The sequence below is a fragment of the Danio rerio genome, chromosome 25 (assembly GCF_049306965.1).
Source record: "Danio rerio strain Tuebingen ecotype United States chromosome 25, GRCz12tu, whole genome shotgun sequence".
In the NCBI taxonomy this organism is placed as follows: Eukaryota; Metazoa; Chordata; class Actinopteri; order Cypriniformes; family Danionidae; genus Danio; species Danio rerio.
In genome coordinates this window covers 18,136,698-18,161,825 of record NC_133200.1, presented here as the reverse complement: position 1 = coordinate 18,161,825, position 25,128 = coordinate 18,136,698, and the positions used below count along the sequence as shown (strand labels likewise).

At 36.8% G+C, this 25,128-nt stretch overlaps 1 protein-coding gene across 2 annotated transcripts in view; it reads left to right on the top strand.

The window, feature by feature from the left end:
* Positions 1 to 25,128, top strand: part of ccnd2a (cyclin D2, a) — a 275,408-nt gene that overhangs the window by 20,695 nt on the left and 229,585 nt on the right. The gene's annotated exons all lie outside the window — the stretch shown is intronic.

Below are 25,128 nucleotides of genomic sequence, written 5' to 3'. Positions count from 1 at the left end.
TAATTACTTGTTTAATATATATACATAAATAAAATCTAAAACCGAATATATGAAATTAAGTTTTATTTAAAAAGTACTGCCAAAGCCAATGGTATGTCCTCCTTTAGATGAATTTGAGCTGGCAGTGAGCACCTCTGGATATCTCTTGATGGATGTCTGTCTGACCCCCTCACAGAATCCCTCTTTTTCTGCCCTTTTCCACCACTCTCACCACTCCTTATTCCACTGTAATCCCAGCTCTCCCAAAAACACACAACAAATCCTGCTTCTCTGCCACAGACACAAACCGCATGTGAGGAAAGTCTAAACGTCCTCATGTTTGCCTGTTTTCACCGCCATGCTTCATGAGAAACGTTTCTGGACTGGCTTGGAGAGCAAAACGTGCCCCAGGCCCAATAATTGAGATTTCCACCTTAGCCAGATGCGAGAACAAGCATTTTAAAGCATCAATTGCTTTAGTATAAAGCTGAGAATGAGAGCAGAGCCTTTAACACTCAATAAGTTGTGTAAATAGCTCCGTCACAAGCGCTCAATAGATCCCTCTATGAGGCGGACCACAAGCGACTGTTCGCCTGAAATTAAGCCACTGGTTTTGAAAATCTCCATCTGTGGTTTTCTGTTTCGAGGGAGCTGCCAGCTTGTTCGTCACCATTGCTGTAGCTTAGCTTCTGAAGGCCAGGCCTGTTACAGCTTCGTTGGTCGGCTTTATTTCAGTTTTGTAAAGTGATGACCTCACGGTATGAATAAGCACAAATGCTGCGATTCATTAGTCATGTAAAACTAATAGAAGTCCTGTTAATGAGTGTTACACTTATGTTCTCTGAATGTTCTATGTTTCTATGAACCAATTTTTATGCATATTTTGCATACGAGTAATGGAAAATTAAAATGTGCATCAATTTTGAAAATGCGCATTTAAAAACGTATGTGCGCTACTGAGCTAGATAAACTTTATATGTGACTGGAAAAGATGTGAATAAACTTTTATGGCCGTTTCCACTGTCAAAAGGTACCAAAAAGCAAACTGTACCACACCACTTTTTGGGTACCCTTTCGAAAGGGACCTAGCACAACAAAAGGGTATCAAAAGGCAGAGCCAGACGCTCAACTGAATGCTATAGGTTACACCATAATAATATGAGATATTACACCATAATAATATATACATATAATAATGAGCCATGGTCAACTCAAGCTTAAACAAACCTTGTTTTTGTCTTGATGAACAGCCACAAAGCCAAGAAGAAGTGCAAAATCGATCCTGTGCTCCGTTGTTGTTTCTAAAGCCCGAACAGTTTAACTTTCTCGAGACACTTTGCGTGGGTATTTATATTTAAAATAACAAACTTCATCAGCTAATGATACCAACGTGTGCGGGAAGTGCTTCTGACAACCCGAGAGTGAAGCCTGAAAAAAAAGCAGCAACCTTAAAGATGAACAAACTGCAAAGTTTAACTATTATCATCGCGTTTTGGACTTTTATGAACTTGTAATGACGGAGTAACTTTCTAACAGAGGTTACATGTGCTGGCGAAGATTAAAGATACAGATGAAAGGTTTGCAGTGACTGTGAGCTATATGTTGCGTGTTGTTTTTGACTAAATGTATGTTGTGTGTAGTTTTTTTGTAATTGGTAACATATTTGAGACTGTAAGGGGCTGTAGAGCCAGACACTCAACTGAATGCTATAGGTTACACCATAATAATATGAGACATTACACCATAATAATACATACATATAATAATGAGCCATGGTCAACTCAAGCTTAAACAAACCTTGTTTTTATCTTGATGAACAGCCACAAAGCCAAGAAGAAGTGCAAAATCGATCCTGCACTCTAAAAAAAAATTCCGCAAAAAAACGGTAAAATGTACTGGCAGCTCATTACACAAATATTTTACCGTAAATTAAAAACGGAAAACTTCTGTTAATTGACAGTGTGTCCACATTAAAAAAACTAAAAAATATCCGTTTTTTGACGGTTAAACTACTGTAAAATAACGAACCATTTTATAGTAATTTAAGGGTTTTCTATATAAAAAAACGGTTATTTTCTGTGTTTTTAAGGGTATACCAACAGTAAAAAAGCGGAACTATTTTGTGTTTTAATAGTATACCTACTGTAAAAAAACAGACAGATTCTGTGTTTTAATTGTATACCTACTGTAAAAAAACAGACAGATTCTGTGTTTTAATAGTATACCTACTGTAAAAAAACAGACAGATTCTGTGTTTTAATTGTATACCTACTGTAAAAAGAGGACTTTTTTGTTTTTTAATAGTATATATACAGTGAAAAAATGAACAGATTCTTTGTTTTAATGGGATACCTACTGTAAAAAAAATATTATTTTACTAATTTAATGCTCTTCAAGCAGCATAGAAATAGCAGTTGGTAAGGATAAACCTATACATATGGGAAATACACTACTAATGGTTTACCATAGTAAAACAAAACATGTATTCCATACTGTATGTGTAAAGAAGCAGTAAATAGTTTGTTAACTGTGAACTTACAATGATTAGTACAAAAACAACTTTGCAATTAAAACAGATTCTTTAATGAATACAAATCATTTGAATTCCAAATAGCTAGTTATACACACAATAAATACATATTGACATGTGAATCACACAGTGAGAAGTCTTGGCAAATAATCTCAAAGCAAATTAGTTTTAAATGTTAGCTTTAAGATAATTGAGGACAAGTGGGCAAATTACAAGTACTTTACATTAAGAAACCAGGTTAACTGCAAGATGGCAGGAAACAGACGATACAACTGGGTCTTCTTCCGCTCCAATACTGATACTTCAATGGCTGTAAAAAAAAACAAAAAAAAAAACATTACTAATGACATTTCACTTACAACTGGGGTAATTCCTTGCATGTCAACAGTTTACACAAATGGAAGTTTTATCATCATCTTCTTGTCTCACTCTTGTCATTTCAAGCCTGTCTGACTGACATACTTCAACAGAACAAAATAGGAGAAATAGGAGCAACATTCTTTAAAATATGATATTTTGTGTTTTGCAGAGGAAACAAAGTCATACAGGTTTAAAATGTCAAGAGAGTAGGTAAATTATGAATGATCAATTATTCAGTTTTGGGTGAGAAATCACTTTAAGATTTTTCAAAATAAAGTGTAGGTACTTTTGACAATATTCGGAACAATAATGCAAGAGAGAAACAGTAATATAAACAAACTATGCTGGTAACACTATAATAACTACGGGCTATGATTCATTTATGAAGCATTAGCAAATAGTGAATTCATTATCTGTTAAGCATTAACTCTACATTAATAGATGTTAGCAGTTGGTTATAAATACAGCTGCAAAATTTGCTACAGCTACAGTTTAATAATTGTGTTATCAAACTTAAATGATTGATTTTACATTACTATTTATAGATTAAAAAAAAAAAAAAATATATATATATATATATATATATATATATATATATATATATATATATATATATATATATATATATATATAATATTATATTTAATATTGCATTATTTACAAAATTTCTTCCAGTTGTGGCCTAATCTAAAGTGAGGATTATTTATGATTTATAAATCCTTATAAACGACAGTTAAAGGCTCAGTATCAAATGAACAATAAATCATTACAGTCTTATCTAAAAAATGTAATTACTGTAAATATGAAACCTTGCTGAATAGCAGGAGTGCCAAAATATAACATAAAACTGGATAAAACAACAATAAAATAATTTAATGATATATTACGATGCAACATTTCAGTGTTATTTAGCTATGTTTAAACTGTACAGTAATTTTATTTTAGATAAGATTTATTTTTCATTTAATACAATAAAATGAATTTCATTTTTAGAATATAACTGAATCTTTAATTGTGATTTATAAGGCGATTTACAAAGCATAAACAATCCTCACTTTAGGCTACAAAACTGGATGAAGTTAACAAAAGCACTTATTAAAATAAGTATTGTATATACTTTATATACTTATTTTTTATACTTTATATACAAGTATAACAATTACTATTCATTCATGTATTTTCCTTCAGCTTAGTGTGTGCTCACACTATGTATAGTTGCCTTGAACCAGGCCGAAGCACTCTTGTCCTCCCTCCCGTCTCCCCTGACGTCCCGCACTCACATTGCATTCGAGCCTGAGCACTCTTACATCATCGATGATGCGCTGTTTAGTTTAGGAAGTGCTCTCAGCACGGAGGAGAATTCTTTAGTTATATTGTTTTAGTCGTTTGGGATGCAGTAACACGCTGTCAAGAATTTCGCCGAACAGATCAGCCACTTTTGATGTTAATAAACAATCATAAACTCCTTGTGCTGCAGGAATAGGAGGTTTGCTAAAGGCACAGCTGTGGTGCAGTAAGGGGTTTGCGTTCATTGAACAGTAATAGTGGTTAATTTATCCAAATCAAAGTCCCTTGCAAACTGTCATAGATTAAAGACACAAACCCCTCACTGCACAACAGCTGCACCTTTAGCAAACCTCCTAGTACCTGCAGCACGTTGACTTTGATTGTTTATGAGCGTCAAAAGTGGCTGATCTGTTCGGTGAAATATTTGACTGCGTGTCACTGCATATTGAACAACTAAAACGATATAACAATATAAAGAAATCTCCACTGTGCTGAGTAAGAGCACTTGTTAAACTGAACAGTGCGTTATTGATGATGTAAGCATGCTCAGGCTCGAATGCAATGTGAGTGCGGGTCGTCGGGGGAGACAAGCATGCTTCCAGTTTCAAGGCAACTGTGCATAGCATGAGTACGCCCTTGGAAACACCCATACACACATTTACAAACACACTCATACATAACAGCCAATTAAGTTAATCAATTTCCCTATAGCTTATGTCTTTGGACTGTGGGGGAAACCGGAGCACCCGGAGGTCTTCTTGCTGTGAGGCAACAGTGCTAGCCACTGAGCCACTGTGCTGCCCAACTATTACTATATGCCTGAATAATAAGATATATAAATGTTAGTTTAAATAGTTTATTAACCATTTACTTACACATTCTGAATGATTAGAAAAAAAATACACCAACTATTCTTAAATTACTGGTTTGTAAATAATGCTATACTAAATTTAGTAATGAAAAATTAATCATTAACAAAATATAAAAACAAAATCATTAAGCACATTATAGATGTGCTTATAAGTCAAGATTACAGCATTTGCAGCTGTAGTTATAAACTGTATACTAAGGTCTGTTAATGTAGAGTTAAAGCTTAACAGAACTTTTTGCTAATGCTTAATAAATTAATCAATAGTGTTTAGTTATTATAAAGTATTACCGGTTTGCTTAATTACCTTTAAATCTTCCAAGGATTCTGAAAGTCTTTCTGGTCTGACAGGAATCGAAGGAGTTTAGATGGTATGTTTCTGCTTGGTGCACTTTTTTCTGCTATGGACCTACATTCTGGATAGTTACTCAGCATGCTCCTGTTGTAAATACAACAAACATGTATCAACTTACTTGTCTTATAAAAATGAAATAAACTTAAAAATGTAAAAACATACCTTCATATAAACTCCAGAGTCAGGGCTGCTTCCTTAGGCTACATAATGTTTAGCACATAAGAGACTAAACATGTAGCTCACCACAATTAGGGGACAGCTCAATGATCTTGTTATTGTGACTGTGGACTCTTCTTCTAAAAAAAGGAAAAGAAAAGTGAGTTGTGTGTTGGGTCTGGTACACGTCCACATGGAAAGAACCTATATAAACATATGGTTTAATATAGGTTTTGATTTAGGTTTTTGAAATATGTGACAAATATAAAATTGTCTGTTTACCTATATTACATGTACATATATGGGTACATATATGCACACCTATATGTTAAATTATTAATATTATAAATAATATTATAAATATTATAATTATGTAAAATTATTCAAATACATGTCTGCTACATAATTTAAAAGAAATTAAAATATATATATTAATCAAATATTACAAGAAAGTATAGTGCAAGAACAAAAATAAGGCAAAAAAAAAAAAACAATAAAGGAAAGAAAACAAAATTTAAAAAATGACAAACCATTTTGTTTTACATTTCTTTCTTTTCCACTATCTTTATACAAGAAAGAATTGACCTTGAAAATGTTTCAGGAAAACGTGTAGACATCATAGCTTTCCATCTCCTCTCACTTATTTGCCATAGTTAAATTCCATAACATGCCAATAACATGTGATACAAAATTCAAGTGGCACATACATAAGTTTTTCGCATTTTTTAAGTTAGTTCTTACCCAGAGAGCAAACCTACGTTAAATTAACATTGAATAAATGTTAAAACATCAATCAAACTATCATTGAAACAACGTTAAAAAGTCACCACTGATTTTTAGGCAGTTTTCCACCCTGAAATAATGGTAATTCTATGATAATAAATAGACAAAACTGTCCCAAAATCAGCATTTATTCAACCAAAATTAAATCTTATTTTTTTACAATGAACCCAACATTAAATAAAATGTTAAATCAACCACACTATCATACAATTAATGTTGAAATTTAAAGTAGATTTTTAGCCAGTTTTGCATCCTGAAATAAAGTTATTACAATGACGCTAAATAGATTAAACGGTCACAAAATCAGCATGAAGGCCTGGCTCACCATCAAGATGCCCACATTGAAATTGTCTCTCTCATCATCAGGTGGCTAAGAGAGAAAAGAAAAGAGATTCAGCAGTGGACCAGTTATTTCCTTATCACTTTAAACAGACATTACCAAAATAAAGAACTTGTAACATTTCAAATGATGCAAAAATAAATAATAATAATAAATAACTGCTTGGTTCATTTAACAGATTACAGTAGCAGCTTAAAAAACCCAGATAAAACACCCACATCAACCCAGTACTTTTTAGTTTGAATACATGTTAACAAAATTCAAAACTTACTGAAGCAAAATGTGTTCATGTAAACACTTAGTAAAAATATAGGTACAAGTAATTGGTTTGCCAAATAATAAAAATAAAAGCATCAATATCAAACAAAAACCCTGACCATTTTACCTCTTAAACTTGGAAGTTTACTGTCATCCCCTGTATTAGGTACAGATGGTCCAGCACAACTGCCTGAGTTCTGAAAGAGCAAAGACATTCTTGGTAAAATGACAATAGATGCAATGCTAAATATAAATCATTTTTTATTTTAATTTTTTGTATTATTTATAAAAATGCAGTACTGACCAGTCAGCATCAATTTTTACACCAACACACCTACAACAAAAATAACACTCATTCAGTTTGAAACATGCAGCACATAGTCTACTTTTATACTTTACAAACTTTGTGGATAATAAAAAAAAATGAAAACATTTAAAACCCCAGCTGTATTTTATTTCATTTGTCCATATTAATTCAAATTCAGTTTGGATTGAATGTAAGATTTAAGATTTTTATTTAGATTGCTGTGAAAATGTACCTGTACCTTGTACTTATAACCAAAATTACAGAACCTGGAAATCAACAAAGCAAAATATCAGTGAACCTTATATGTACAAAACACTTAAAACCAAACAGAAAAAACGCTGAACATTTTACCTCTTAAACTTCAAAGTTTACCGTCATCTCCTGTATAAGGTACAGAGGGTCCAGCACAAATGCCTGAGTTCTGAAAGAGCAAACACATTCTTGGTAAAATTATAATAGATGCAATGCTAAATATAAATCATTGTTTATTTTTTTGGTTAAAAAATGCAGTACTGACCAGTCAGCATCACTTTTTACACCAACACACCTACAACAAAAATAACACTCATTCAGTTTGAAACACGCAGCACGTAGTCTACTTTTAAACTTTAAACTTTGTAAATAACAAAAAAATGAAAACATTTAAAATCCCAGGTGTATTTTATTTAATTTGTCCATATTAATTCAAATTCAGTTTGGATTGAATGTAAGATTTAAGATTTTAATTTAGATTGCTGTGAAATTGTACCTGTACCTTGTACTTATAACTAAAATGACAACATAAACAAAGCAAATCTTATATCATATATCAGTGAACCTTATATCTACAAAACACTCAAAATCAAACAGAAAAACCCTGAACATTTTACCTCTTAAACTTGAAAGTTTACAGTCATCTCCTGTATAAGGTACAGAGGGTCCAGCACAACTGCCTGAGTTCTGAAAGAGCAAACACATTCTTGGTAAAATGACAATAGATGCAATGCTAAATATAAATCATTATTGTTATGGTTAAAAATGCAGTACTAACCAGTCAGCATCAATTTTTACACCAACACACCTACAACAAAAATAACACTCATTCAGTTTGAGACAGTCTACATTTAGACTTCACAAACGTTGTGAATAATAAAAAAATGAAAACATTTAAAATCCCAGGTGTATTTTATTTCATTTGTCCGTATTAATTCAAATTCAGTTTGGATTGAATCTAAGAATTTACCTGTAACATGTACTTATAACCAAAATGAAAGAACCTGAAAGTCAACAAAGCAAAATATCAGTGAACCTTATTTGTGCAAATAAAACTCACTTAAAATCTACATAAAAAGATTTCATTTGCGATAACACCATGTGTAGTTCACTCTATTATCAAGGTTTCATTAAAATAAAACTCCTGATCTCCTAATAGTAAAGAAAGTATTGTTTGCTATAATGAATCGAACTGACAATTAGTTTGAAGAATTTTAAGACTGTGGAAGAACAACTCTTTATATCTTCATATTAGCTGCCCTTGAGGTTCTTAAAAGTGAATAAATAAATATCAATGACAGTTCAACTCGACTACAACAAACATTTAATTGTGTGCTTTAAGGTACACGATGTATTTGAGGCCGAAAACGCATGACAGTGTAAACACTATAAATACTTTTAAATGTCACACACGTACTGTATCACTCTGTTATCTCTGTACATTCAAACACGCGTCGCGAAATGCGGAAGTTTTTTTTTTCGTTCCATTTGGCGAGCGTTGTTAAATTCCATAACACTCTCATCAGTTCTTGCTTCTTATTTGCGTCTATTACCCCAGTTTGTCACGCGGGATGAATGAAATGTTCATGAGTTAAAGTGAAACTGCCGAACTGCAGTTAAAGTCAGGCATCCTGCTGATTTGATTCATTAGGGCACTTGTTTGTCAGACGGCTCACCGGTCAGGTATACATCCGCGCTAAAATATCAAAGTATGAAAGTCACCCAGCTCCCAACCCAACGTTGAGAATAGATTAACGGCGATATATATTTTTTTATCGCGCGATAAGTCTCGCGTTAACGCAGCACGTTAATGCTGATAACGGCCCACCACTAATAATAACTTTACGAGTGTGTATTTCCCCTCATACCGAGTTACAAATGCCTCCAATTCACGCGAGTCTAACTTTTATAACTTACTTAAAAACCAGCAAAGCTGTTCCACTGAAACTCGGTCACACAGCCTTAATACGTCGGTCAAACTAAAGCTAACATTTGATAACGTCAGTAAAAATATGAAATTAGTCATTAATATGCAAACAAACACAGACGGTCAGGTACGAGCGTTTGAAACACGTTAACGTTAGTGTTCATTAAAGGGAACGTATATCAACCAAACTACACAGTGACACAAACTTTGAATGCTATCCCTTGTTCAATGCACTGTACGAAGAAAACATTTATATTTCTATAAAATAATTAACATACCTTTTACACTCTTACAGACAAACTGACGTTTACCGTTAATCCAGTCAGGTGCAGAGGGAGTGAGTGGGTGATTGGACGTCACGCCACTTCCCGCGCACGGCAGTTTAGAAAAATACGGACAAACAACTGTAAATGAACAGATATCATATTTACTGATGAGAAAAACGCATAAAAAGGTAAAAAATCATTAGGTAAATGCTTGTTTAAATTACATTTAACCACTCATAGCTCAGTTTGATCTTAATGAAATAAAGTCTGATCTTATTAACAATATTAAACGTAATTCACTGCTGTACTTTCCATGGGCGCTTCATAAAAGACAAAAATCATTTTAAATAACGATAAAAAGGTAATAAAGCAGTCTTTTAACTAATATATTGTTATATGTTTTATTAATCGTACTTACCATGGAAAAAACAGAGGAAGAAATATGTCCCGGTGTCCATCAAACGCTGTCTGAGCTGCGATCCCCTTCCCACAATGCAATTCGAAAATGTATATAAACGGAAAAACACCCGTAATACGTGTATACGGAAAAAATCTGTTAAAATATACAGTCATTTAACTGTTATTTTACAGATTTTTTTTACAGTGTGTGCTCTGTTGTTGTTTACAAAGCCGTCTAAAGCCCGAACAGTTTAACTTTCTCGAGACACTTTGCGTGGGTATTTATATTTAAAATAACAAACTTCTTCAGCTAATGATAATAACGTGTGCGTAAAGTGCTTCTGACAACCCAAGAGTGAAGCCCGAAAAAACAAAGCAGCAACCTAAAAGATGAACAAACTGCCATGTTTAACTATTATCATTGCGTTTTGGACATTTATGAACTTGCAATGACGGAGTAACTTTCTAACAGAGGTTACATGTGCTGGCGAAGATTAAAGATACAGATGAAAGGTTTGCAGTGACTGTGAGCTATATGTTGCGTGTTGTTTTTGACTAAATATATGTTGTGTGTAGTTTTTTTTCAATTGGTAACATATTGGAGACTGTAAGGGACTGTATGTGTTCATATATGTTGCATTTATTTATATATTTTATGTAATTGCAGATGTTATAAAAGGCTAATATCATTGATCTGCCGTTATAATCAAATCATGTTCATAGAAAGGTTAGAATGACGTCAACTTAAACTATCGGAAACCATTGGTACCCTTTTGGCAGTGGAAACGCAAGGCAAGCCTAATAAAGGTGACCCATACCAACTCGTACCATTATTGAACATTTTAGATTTTAAACTATATAGATCAAAGCTCCCAACAGGAAGGTAAAATATAATAAAAAACAGTAACAGTGCAATTATAGCTACAAAATCAGAATCAAAACATATCAGCCTCTCATATTTGACCAAAATTGCAGTTTTCCTGCTGGCACTATTTATTTTGAATGTGGTATATTCCAAACTAATAATGTTTAATAGGTAGCGTTTCTTAGCAAGATCAATTGGACTTGGCCATAGTTTCGGGATCGATTTTTTTTTTTTCGCAGCAGTCAGAACAACGGACAGAATCCTTCTTTAGTTGATGGATAAAAAGAGTGATAAATTATCCAGCAGGAGAATTGTTTTCTATTGGTTTAGTTTTAACAAAACAAAAATGGATGCAATGACTTTGCATTAATGGACAAACTAGTGGATTGACCACACTGTAAAATATCTGAAATCTTGTTGTGGTCATCAAATTGTCATCAACATTGCTGTCCGTCATCAAAGTGGTTTAGTATTATTACTTTCCAGTACTGTCTTGAGCCGCTGTGCTTCCAAAGAGTGCCTTGCACTTGCAGATTTGAAAAAAGGCCCACAGTTGCTTCTCCTACAACAGCCAATTCCATTTTTCCTTTTGTTATTTGGCACCAGTTTATCAGGAAGTGATGATTTTGTTGTCTTTGCCTCATTGGATGGAAACTGCCAATGTTTTATTGTATATTCCAGTTTTGCACACGTTTAATTTGCATCTTTGGATGGAAACATACAAAACTGTAGATTACAATTACAATTACTTTACATTCAATTAAGACAATTAGGTGATTTTAGATGATTAAAATTGCTCTTCAAAGCACATGTTTTTTAATGCACAGAATTTCAAAGTTTACTTTAGTTAACTTGTAGTAAAATGAAAATGTTAACATTAGCAAAGCAAATCACCATCCAAAGACATGCTTTCTGTAGCATGAACATGCACTAGAAAATATCACTACAGGGAGGTTGTTGATGTTTGCCTGCATTAACAATGCCTGTGAACAACTCGATGATGTAAAAGTTTTAGCTTGCACAGGGTGCTGAGACAGAGGGGTACACCTTTCATAAACCTTCCACAGAATATTAATAAATATGTTAAAATATGTCTCAAATGTTAATAGCACATTTTGTAAACAGTGGTAACCTAAAGCGCTTTACATAAACAAGAATTAAAGACGCAAGAACATAAAATGAGTAGAAGAATTTAAAACAAACATTTCAAACAGGTTTTAAAAGTAATGAAAGAGAAAAGAAAGACATAATAGTTTGATCTATCAGATGTAGCACAGTGCTCTTTCGGTAAACGCACAGCCAAACAGATGTGCTTTATGTCTTGATTTGAATGTACCTAATGTTGTAGCACATCTCATCATTTCTGGAAGCTGATTCCATCAGTAGGGGGCAGCAGTAGCTGTAGGGCGATTCCACCTCTTTTGACTGAACTCTTAGTATTTCTAATTTACTTGATCCTAAAGATCTGGGTGATCTGTTAGGTTTGTATTCAATGAGCATATTTGTAATGTATTGAGGTCCTAGGCCATTTAGTGATTTATAGATAAGCAGTAATACTTTAAAAGGTGTGATGTGCTCTGACTTTCTGGTTCTGGTCAGAATCCTGGCCGCAGCATTCTGGATGAGCTGTAACTGTCTGATTGTCTTTTTGGGAAGGCCAGTGAGGAGTCCATTACAGTAATCCACCCTGCTGCTGATAAAACCATGAACAGGTTTTCTAAGTCTAAAATGGAAACGAAACATCTAATCCTTGCAATGTTTTTGAGATGATAGTGGGCTGAGTTACTGCTTTGACATGACTTCTGAAATTTAGATCCGACTCTTGAATCAGACCAAGATTCTTGACCTTACTTTTTGTTGACCCTTTGAGCCTTAGACCACTTAAATTAATTATTGCTATCAGTACGTGAAGATCCTTTCAAACAGCATAATTAACAATGTTTCTGAAGACAATCACCGATTTCACCTTTAAAAGATAAAAATAAATTTCTAATAAATAATACATAATTGATAAAAATAAATAATTATTGAGAGATATTGAATTTCTACTAATGTAATGCTATTTTGTTATTAAAGTAAATGTTGCTGAATTTGTGCCCCAGATACACTTTTTTACCTTAGATATTACATTTCATGCAATGGCCAGCATGGTGGCTCAGTGGTTAGCAGTTTCGCCTCACAGCAAGAAGGTCAATGGTTCAAGTTTGGCTGGGCCAGGTGGCATTTCTATGTGGAGTTTGCATGTTCTCTCCATGTTTGTGTATTTTCTCGGGGTGCTCCGGTTTCAAACATGGCCTGGGTTTGGCAGAGGTGGCACCATCTTTAAGGTGGCACACAAGATTAAGGTCAGATTTTATATGTAGTATTTGGCCCAGATGTTAAGTTTGGCCTGTCTTCACCCACATTTAAAATACATTAACACTATTTTTTGAAAAAAGCTTTAAGAAAAAGCATGCCCATAGTGTGCCTAAAGCGCAATTCTTCATGGGTTTATCAATTTCATTGCATTCCTATGATTCCTATCTGGTCCAGTTCAGGCCCAGTTATGAGTTATTAACTTGGCTGAGACTCGACCCAGATATGGTCCTAGTTTGACCTTTGTCTGGAAGCAGACTTGGTCCAGTCATGTACCAAAATTCACTGCGGAATGTGAGCCCAGCAAAACCTGATTGTATGGGCCAGAGCTGGGCCAGAGAAATTTTGATATGTGGGACATTTGCATAATTTAAGGTCTTTATTGACTGCCTAAAAACGACAATTATTTTGTTGTATTAATTAACACCCATTCCCAGAGATGGGTTGCGGCTGGAAAGGCATCCGCTGCGTAAAAATGTGTTGGATAAGTTGGCGGTTCATTCCGATGTGGCGACCCCAGATTAATAAAGGGACTAAGCCGTCAAGAAAATGAATGAATGAATGAATAATTAACACCCAACCCAACCCGTGCAGTTTGTCTTATTATGTTTTCTGTCTGTATAAAATGTATATATTAAAATAAATATGAAAATCAGAAATGACCCAAATGAATAAATGTAATACTACAATAAAGCATTTGAAAACATTTACAGGTCTCAGTTTACATCTCTAGAATACATTTAATCATCTACTACTACCCTACAAACCAATCAGATGCACTATTGAGCATGATGTCATCACGCAGTTCTGTATACTTCTCAGCTTGTTAGAGCAGGTCACGCTGTACTGCGGCACTCACAGGTACCCCTAAAGGTCCAAATCACCCTCCCCGACATAACCAACTCTTACAGGAGGAACAACCACAGCCTTTGTTGGCCGCCCCATGGATCTCACACACAGTTAATATAGACTTTTCCCACTGCCTCTGCCAAGAGTCTGAAGTCATTTAATGAAGTGGCGCTGAGTTTGGAAGGAACCAGTGTGCTGCTCTGCGCTGACAGAATGGAAAAAGCGGACTCTGTGAACGCAATGCGGGGCCCTGATAGCTAGTCACCTCCGCGGTTCCGAACACAAGAACACCATTGAGACGTACAGGGATTGGGCTTTAACCCCGACACCCCCTGCTCCTGCCATCAGAGCGATACGCATGCACAGTTGTACGCTCGTTGGAGGGTTGGGAAGCAGAGGCGGGTGCCTTCTTTGTTGTGGCAGTAATGGATCTGTTTTGATTTGGACTTGGAAGGGTTGTTTGAAATGAATTACTAGTAAAACACTTCCTGGGGTCTGTTATATAACATTTTATAGCTCTCTCTCTGTCTTCTTTCGGATCAATATCTGGGTCAATGACGTACTGTGTGAACGATAAGGAAAAGGAAAAATCTGTTAAAACACTAGTTTGAAATATGTGCCAAGTTCTTAGAAAGGCACTCAGCGCTATATCCTATTGGTTTCAGATGGTTTTGTAATAGTTTCACAAAACCTTGATCTTAAATGTGAAACCACAAGGTAACTTGAATGCATTTAGGGTACATATCTTAACCATTGAGTATTGCTGAAATTGACTACCCTTTCGTTATGTTTGTGGCTGTTTTTGCCCCAATGACATCGTTTCAAGAGTTCATACTTAAATATTGCTTAATATAAATATCAAGTTTGGCATGCTGTCCCGGGATTGAACCCTGAGCACGGAGAGCACAGGGCTTCCACCTGGTCAATGAGCATGTAAGGGGTACAAGATCAGATGGTTCTCGAGAGCTCCCCCTGGTAAAGGAGGAAAAGGGGGAGGTGGGGTGCTTGAGGGGATTCTTCACGAACCGATGATAAGGGAGTAAGGCGAGATGGGCTATTTTGTGTGAGTTTGGAATAATCTGAATAGTTTATTAATGATTGCAGTTGAGAGACCAGCTGTGATCAATCATATCACATGCTTTTCTAGAAATTAGTGTATGTAACTCCACTTAAAACCACATTTGACACCAATCTTGCATGTTGAAATTTTTTTTATTTTTACAGTTGCTCATCAGCTGGCACCATTAATTCTTTAGATAGGCCCGTGCAAAAACAGCCACAAACATAATGAAAGAGTAGTGAATTTGCCTAGTGTATATTGTTGATTTTTGGCAAAATATTGATTTGTTTCCATTTACTGAAACACAGAGTAAGTTGTGGCCAAATTAAGACTCAAAATTACGAGATTTTGAGTCTCAAAATTACGAGTGGATGAAAACATCCCGAAGGGTTAAGAATTATTTTTCAAAATGTATTTAAATATATATTTCATATTGTTGACAAATATCACTTACCGGCCACTATATTAGGTACACCTATCCAACTGCTCATTAACGCAAATTTTTAATCAGCCAATCACATGGGAGCAACTCAATGCATTTAGGTATGTAGACGTGGTCAAGACGATCTGCTGGAGTTCAAACTGAACATCAGAATGGGGAATAAAGGTGATTTAAGTGACTTTGAACGTAGCATGGTTGTTGGTGCTAGATGTGCTGGTCTGAGTATTTCAGAAACTGCTGATCTCCTGGGATTGTCATGCACAACAATCTCTAGGGTTTTCAGAAGATGGTCTGAAACAGAGAAAATATCCAGTGGGCAGCAGTTCTGTGGGCACTAAAGCCTTGTTGATGCCAGAGGTCAGAGGAGATTGGCCAGACTGGTTCGACCTGATAGAAAGGCAGCAATAACTTGTTACAACCAAGATATGCAGAAGAGCATCTCTGAATGCACAAAATGTCGAACCTTGAATCAGATGGACTACAGCAGCAGAAAACCACTTCAAGTCCCTGTCAGCTAAGAACAGGAAACGGAGGCTACAATATGCACAGGCCCACTAAAATTAGACAATAGAAGATTGGAAAAACGTTGCCTGGTCTGATGAGTCTCAATTTCTGCTGCAACATTCAGATAGTATGGTCAGAATTTGACTTTGAATTTGAAATCTGCAGCAACTGTGTGATGCTATCATGTCAATTTGGAGCAAAATCTTAGAGAAATATTCCCAGTATCTTGTTGAATCTATGCCATGAATCTATGCCCGGTGCTAGTAAGGTGTACCTAATAAAGTGGCAGGTGAGTGTATATACATGTATATATTTTTTGAGAAAATATATCATGTAATATTTTAAAGGTTTAATAATATGATATTTTGCTTTTATTTTAAATGAGACTGTCATTCTAATTTGAATGTTCAACTGCGTATTTTAGTTTTAATTTAAATACTGATTTAATGAGCATCACCTCATTGACCCATTTGTGAAACATTTGGTTGTTTCCCCATACCGGACATTGTAAACTAAGCGGTTGTTTGAATATGGGAAGACTATTATGCCTCGCCATGTTCCTTTTTTTCTAATTTCCTGTAACTCTTGACTGAGTCTTTAGCTTGTAGCCTGTCCCCTCTGCTTGCCTCACTCCCATTCACATATCAAACAGTATGTTCACAGATTGCTTCCTCTTGCGCTTTCCCATCACGCAGCTGTTTGGTTGCGAGCCCCCCTCCTGCCACCACCAGAACCCTTCAAGTGTCATCTTCCTCCAGTTTGATTCACAGTCCTCATCCGTCTCTCTCTCTCACAGATCCACACTGCTTACTGTTCTCCCCAAACCATTGAGGGACTGTCATCACACCGACTCAGTGTGTGTCTTTCAGAGGGTGCCTTGTTTTCATGGAGGCCATAAGCCGTCCCATAAATCCTCGCACAATGTGGTTTTGTCTGGGCTTTGGATTTTGAGAGCAAGGCCGGGGTGCCTTCGCTGCATCTGCAGGGCTTCTGTCGCTCTGGCTCCACGTGTCTATGTGCCTCTAATGAGGCCTGCTGCCCAGCACACACAGAAACCGAGTCATTCACCCTGCCTGTGTTCAGCTGTGTGCCGTTATGCCGACCGCTTCTCCTTCTTTGCTGAGGCTCCAATGAACTCGTTGTCTTTAGTCAGGATCCTTTTGGTGGCTTGAATTCATGTCAAATTCCACAAATGCTCTTGCACACATGTGGTATGATAAACTCCGAATTCAGTCATCAATTATCTGTTTTGGAATTTGTTGGGCTTTCTAGTAAGGAAGTTGTTTATCTGAGATATTTTAACCAAAATTGGTAGCAATCTGTGTTGTGTTTTAAATGCTAGTTCTCGGGATTGACTGTAGGTTTGATGGTGTCCTCATCAAGTTTCTGAACTAGCTTAACAAGCAAGAGTCTCAAACAGCTTTATCAGTAAGATTTGTTAACAAGCAATCAATGAGGAAAGGAATGGAGAAAAAAATAATTGATCTAGTTTCTGAAATATGGCCACTCTGTCCCCAACCCACTGAGAGACCCAGACTCATCCCAGCAGACGCATAACATCACAAGGCATTGGTATTATTTTGTTGACTTCAGGTTGTGTTAGAAAGTGAACAAAATCCAACTTCGAGCCAACATCTTAAACCAACGCCATATTGACGTCAAATACTGACATTTATTCATTAGGTATGGCAACCAAAATCCAATGTCATTGGTAACATCTACACCACATCAATCTGTAACATCATTTGACGTTAATATTTTGTTGATTTTTAGGTTGCGATGGAAATTAACCAAAATACAACGTCTGTGCATCGTTGGACATTGACGTCGGCCTAACGTTGGTTTCTGACATCAACCTGATTTTTATTTCCAAACAAAATGCAACGTCCCACGACGTTGAGGTACAACATCAATCTGACGTCATGTTGACCTCCTCTGCCTGCTGGGATGCGTCTCTAACTCTAACCCTAATGAAACACACTTGAACAAGCTGATCAAGTTTTGTCCTAATTGGCTTATTTGTCTTAAATAGTTTTCAAAAATATAATCGGTGTGTTCCAAATAATAGTATGTTAAAATGAGTAATTCAAATTTATCCATTTATTTATTTTTATTCTGTTATTTCTGCAACAACAACAGTGTAAACCTACACGCATTTACACCAATACACATTTGGTAATTCACTTCTGAATGCATTGATAATAATTCAAACTGATTATTATCCAGACAACTGAGGAGCTTTCTCCGCATGACAGGCCCTCAAATGACAGATTAGCTTGCTGCTGCATCTACAAAATGGTAAGATATTAAATATGAAAGAAAAATGTATGGTGTGACAAGATAAACGACAGGACATGTGACTAAGCACCATACTGCTTCATTAATGAGAAAGTAGTATGTTTAATCTTTTGTTACACACTCAAAAGTATGCATGTTTCCTGCAAAGAGTACATTCTTTCAGGACATGTATGATTAGTTGAATAAGGATGCAGCAAAAGTCTTCAGGCTACCTTATAATCAAAGGCAGGTGTGTTGAAGTTGGGTTGGAAGCGAAGTATAGAGGACATGAGCTTTCCAGAAGCAAGTTTGGAGATCCCAACCCTGACTTGTAGTGCCTGGCAGAGGCACTGGATACCCCTCAATAGATGGCCGTTTACCAACAGAACACCTGTGTTACTAGTTTTTCCAAACTATATGTAGCCAGTGTTAAACTTAAGATGTTTACATTTTATTTGTTGGTTGGTTGTTTAGTTGGCCAACCACTGTGTAAGTAGTGTAATCAAATAGCAAGTTACACCAATAAATGGCACAAAGCTGTAAAACATGGGTTTTGTTAATTCAGTAGTTCTTGTACATCGCACTGAAATAAAAGAGCTAGGTGTTGAAGACAAAGCAAAAAAAAAGAAGATGCATTTAAATGAATATAAATACCATGGAAAACAGTAATGCATCTCTGATAACGCCTTGTAACAAAATAACTCAAATGCATATTAATTTCAGGTGGCTTTTTATTCTATGTAACTGTTGTCACCGATGTGAGATCACAGAAGGATCTGGATATTTGGAGAAATGCTCCACCCAACAATGATTATTTATCCTAGATCAGGGGTGACTAACCCTTTTCCTGGAGATCTACCTTCTACCTGAGATCTACCTTCCTGCAGATTTCAGCTTCAACCCTGATCAAACACACCTGAACTAATCAATTAGGACCTGAACAGTACTTAATAATTACAGGAAGGTGTGTTTGATATCGGTTGCGACAGAAATCTGCAGGAAAGTAGATCTCCAGGAACAGGGTTGGTCACACCTGTCCTAGATGTATGACTGTCCAGTTACACTAGGGGTGTCGAACCCTGATCCTGGAGATTTACCTTCCTTCTGGAACCTTGATCTAATGCAGGGGTCACCAATCTCGGTCCTGGAGGGCCGGTGTCCCTTCAGGGTTTAGCTCCAACTTGCCTCAACACATCAGCTTGGGTGTTTCAAGTATACCTAGTAAGACCTTGATAAGCTTGATCAGGTGCGTTTGATTAGGGTTGGAGCTAAAATCTGCAGGACAAGTTTGCTGACCCCTGATCTAATGCATCTGTCTTTAATTACCAAATGCTCTTTCACGTTTTATTTAGTTGGTTTAGTTGTGTTTGATCAGGGTTGGAGCTGAACTCTGCAGGGAGGTAGATCTCCAGGAACCGGGTTGGGCACCCCTGGATTACACTATATGGTCCACAGTATCTTATACATGGTAGTTTTAGAATCTTGGTTATAGAAAGATAGTCACCATGCTGGTCTCCCGAGAACTATATTTCCCCCTTACCATTGTCCTCACTGCATTCAACCATCATTGTGAACTCTGAAGTGACGTAAGCCATCGGACTGTGTCATCAATTGCAATATTCAATCAAGAACTGGAAGATCCTTATGTGATTTAAAAGAAGGAAAAGTTCAAAAGCAAGAAAAGAACAGAATTAAGATCACAAAGTTAACAGGTAAACACTACTAGCATTAGCTTTAGTTTGTTCACATCTTACAACCCTTTAAAAACAATGTCTGTGTTGTATATGACATGTATTTACTCAATAAATGGATGACTTCCATAACTGGTAGTTCCTCTTTTGCTGGGTAGACTCTGAATTAGGAGCTAATTTACTTCCCCTAAAACATTTACCATGGGTTAAAAGGTATGGTTTATAGTAAAAAGTTCAAAACACTCGTGAAAACAACAATGTAAGAGACAATCTAAACCTACTAATATCTCTGTCAACTGGGATGCACTGGAACTTCTCTCAGACTATGTTCAAATTTATCAATCTCTCACATCACCTAGCCTGTGCTTCTGATTTTGTCCGTTTGTCATCAAGCAAAATATCAGGGCTAAGCTTGTGTTGATTGTGCACAAGACTTGAAAAGGATGGATTGTGAATATCAGACCCTTTTTTTTAACAAGGTAACACTCTAGATGTATCCAAAAGAGGTGACTGCGTTGAGTTCAGGAGGATTGAGCTTCCCCCAGAGGCCCTGTCGCTGCCTGATACGTGAGTGTGTGCGTTTTGACTGGCCAGGGGAAAAAAAACACAAAGTGTGCTTAGAGTGTGCCAGTTCACCAGTTTGGTGGTCTTCTTCTGAAGGCTGTTAATTAGTGCAGAATGCAGCCTACAGTTCCACTGCCAGCTCTGATGAAAAGAGAGAGAGCGCGGACAGGAGAAACGCAGAGATAGAGAGAGCGATCGAGGGTATAAGGCGAAGACTTGAGCGGCTGCCAAGAGTTTGGAATTCATGATGGGTTTAGAGAGAGAACCCACATGCCCGTGCGGAGTGTGGAGCCTTGTTGCGCTGATGGCTTCTGACCCGGTTCAGTAGGGTTGATTGCACAAAGCGCTCACTTTATTTGGTGAGCGTCATAACATCGGTGCAGACATTTCGGCTCCTTACATCACCGGTTAATAACTCACAACATCGGAACCGCACAAGGAACTGTACATCGCAGGGAGGTCAAGCCATGTGATGAGTCTTCGGTGTGCGTGTGACCGACCCTAATTGCAGAAAAGTCCAAGTGAATGCACTCTGCACCAGTGAGAGACATCTGAGAAACATCAAAAGCGATTCTCACGTGTGGGCCGGGGACGTGCGCAGCCTGGCCTTATTTAGCACCCGCTTACTTTTGTGTGCACAATGCAAGAGCATGATTTAGCTCGAGTTGCTGCTTGTCGCACCCTATTTAAACGCTTTTCTGGAGGGTACCGGGCCCCAAGTGAGCAGTTTTAGAACGACCCTCTTGTTTTAACTGCAATGTGTTTGGAAAACATTGGGCCTCGTGGCTTTGGTCTCGCTCACACTAATCCGGGAGATATAAATGACTCCTGGCAGACAGACAAAGAAGTCTGCTTATACTTAAAGGCCATACGCTTTTATCGAAAGAAGGCCCTTACACACAAACTCTTACCCGGTGGCTTCTCTTGAAGAAATAGCAGAGCAGACATTTGGCAGCGTGAACCGATGAGATTCCTTTATTGCTTTAAAAGTATCACTGCCACCCTGAGGGGCCTTTTGGAGGATGACCACACTGGGCGGAGAAGGTCGAGAGAATGGAAAAGCACATAATAGCATGCCAGTGTGATTTCAAGGCCTTCCTGTTTAGTTTTCACATCTGTCATTGATAGATGCTGACACAAACACAAACAATCCCCAAATTACGCTACGTTGCTTCCTAGATGTTCCTAATAGGGATGCACTGACAAGAAAATAGAGAATTCTTCTTGCACTTGGCAGAAAAACTTAAATGAAAATGTTTTGTAATTATTCATTCATTCATTTTTTTTTCGGCTTAGTCCCTTTATTATTCTAAGGTCACCACAGCAAAATGAACCGCCAACTTATCCATCATTTGTTTTTACGCAGTGGATGCCCTTCCAGCTGCAACCCATCACTGGGAAACTGTTTTGTAATTATTAAGTATTATTTTATTAAATAATATAAAGTCACTTTGCCTTTAAGTTATCGGTTAAATTTTTAAAAAAGGCTACATTTTAAAAATTGCTGTTTTTAAAAAAGGGAATAAAACAACCACATTTTATTCACAGTAAAGGTTTATTGACAGTGAACTATTCGAGAGGTTTAATTTTGCCAATGTTGCATTGTCAGCATTGTTGTGCTATTGCACTGAAGGTGTTGTAGTTGAGTTTGCTTTGCTTTTCTGGTGAGCATGTGGGGTTCATGCATAGATAAGTGTACGCTAACATGAGTGAGATATTAAGCTGTACTGACCTTTGACCATGACACAATCACAAACTTATTGATGGTGTGCTCCTTTGAGGCACCGAAACAAACTGCACAAATCAATGATACAAGTTGGTTTCATAGTGCAGCACTTTCCGCATCCAGTGTGAAAGCCATTTAAGACTGTGTAGTGCCTATGGCTTGAGGGAGAGTGCGACTAGTGTGCTGGGGCCGGTTGCACCAGCAGTGTGTAAGTTAAAACTTAGCCTAGTTGTGACTTAAAGGGACAATAAGTTACAACTTACACACTACTAAATGTTTTTGTGTTGCACCACTGGACTTAAATTAAACATAATAAAAATAAATTGTCCGTAGTGTATGAGTGTGTATGGATGTTTCCCAGAAATGGGTTGTGGCTGGAAGGGCATCCGCTGCGTAAAACATGTGCTGGATAAGTTTGCGGTTCATTCCACTGTGGCGACCCCGGATTAATAAAGGGACTAAGCTGTAAAAAAAATAAATGAATGAATTATATTTAGATGCATTAGTTGCAGAATTTTAAAGCAGTTTAAAAGAATTTAAATTCTTTTTATTGGATATTTAGCCATTATTTTTGACTTTATGGAAAGATTATGCCCTACTAACTATGGTTTGCCTTACAAATGTGCTTACAAATTTAGGCAAGGCAAGTTTATTTACATGTATTTACAAATCTAGCTAGTAGTTACTAAGCCCCTAGTGTAGACTTTACCTTCCAGTTAAAGAAAGAACATTCGATCAGCTGGTGCAACCCTACCCAGAAAACTGCGCAACATAGCTTTATTATGGCTCATGATTTCATACTTTTTTCTTTTCAAGTCAAAAAAGCAAAAAAGGGATTTTTTGCCAATTATTTTCTGTGTCTGTGTGCGTTGGCATATTCCTAATTCATAGACATTTCTTGACAAACACAGATTTAAATCATAGATTTTGATTTGTTTGTTTGTCTGTTGTTGCAGTCTGGCTAATTATTGTAGCATTGTTCAAACAGCCAAGCAACCCTTTTCTGAAAATGTTAGTCTAGTATTCATTCATTCATTCATTCATTCATTCATTCATTCATTCATTCATTTTCTTTTTGGCTTAGTCCCTTTATTAATCTGGGGTCGCCACAGTCAGTGAAACCGCCAATTTATCCAGCAATTTATCCACACAGTGGATGCCCTTCCAGCTGAAATCCATTACTGGGAAACACCCATAAACTCCCATACACACACACACTACGGACAATTTAGCTCACCGATTTGACCTATAGCACATTTTTGGACTTTGGAGGAGACCCGCGTGAACACGAGGAGAACATGCAAACTCCACACAGAAATGCCAACTGACCCAGCCGGGGCTCAAACCAGCAACCTTCCTGCTGTGAAGCGACAGCGCTACCCACTGAGCCACCGCACCGCCTGTCTAGTTTTTCAAATGATCTTTATTTTTAAAATCCAAAGGTTATTTAATTTTAACCCACATGGTAAGCTTTTCTATTGTTTTACCTTATGTGAGGAGTGCACAGCAAAGGAAACCGGCCAAACAAAGCACAGTTTTCTCAATTTGTCTTGTTTCCTTCCATCATGGTTAATTTTGGGCCACTGCTGCTCAGTAACAATGCAGTGAAGAAAAGAGCAGATGTCATACTGCATGACATCAAACTCACCCCTGCGCACGCACATGTATCCATGAGGATTGATTTGTCGTCGCTTTGTTTTCTGAAGGCATCACACATTTGTAAAGACTATATTTTGTCATTTCACTCTCGTAAAAAAAAAACGTTGGCTCTGCAATGTATGAACAAAAGAAGACTGAAACTATTTTGAACGACTTTTCTAAGTGACTATCATTTGAAGCTAGGCTAGTCATTCTAAAAACATTCACTTACAATGGCTGTCATAAGTCATAGTTATAGATAAAGTCAAGGATTAAAAAAAGACTAATTTTCAACAGATGTGTTTGTCTGTGAAGAATGGTTTCTGGTTTCTCAAGAGGGTGTTTTTTTTGTGCAAAATTTGATGTTTCTTGGACTGTGTTTGTGTGTTGTACCAGTTTCTAGGCAAAGCTGTATGATTCTTGGATGGGCCATGAGATGCTAAATTAAAATTAGACACATGTCTAGCCCTGTTTTCATGAATGTTCTGAATGAAGCCCCATTCTGTCAGATCCTATTGTGTTTATAAGACTCAGAGAAAAGTTCATTGCAATTGTGACACAAAATCGTGACACAAAATCTCAGCCCAAGTGCTATATAGTAGGCTTCCAGCAGTGTTTCCCATGCTACTCTAAACTGCTGCTGATTAAAGTGGGTAACGTTTAATAATAATAATAATGGGGTGACACGGTGGCTCAGTGGTTAGCACTGTTGTCTCACAGCATAAAGGTCACAGGTTCGAGTGTAGGCTGCGTCAAGTGGTATTTCTTTGTGGAGTTTACTTGTTCTCCCTGTGTTTGCATTGGTTTTCTCCAGGTGTTTTGGTTTTCTCCACAGTTCAAGGACATGCACTATAGGTGAATATAATAAACTAAATTGGCCATAGTGTATGTGTGTGAATGAGTGTGTATAGATGTTTCGCTAGATGTTTGCTTTGTACAACATATGCCTGATAAGTTGGTGATTCATTCTACTTTGGCGACCCCTGATGAATAAAGGGACTAAGTCGAAAGAAAATGAAAGATTGAATAGTAACAATTTTAACACAATTTATTTCTAGAGCACTTTCAAACAACCCCAATAGGTACCAAA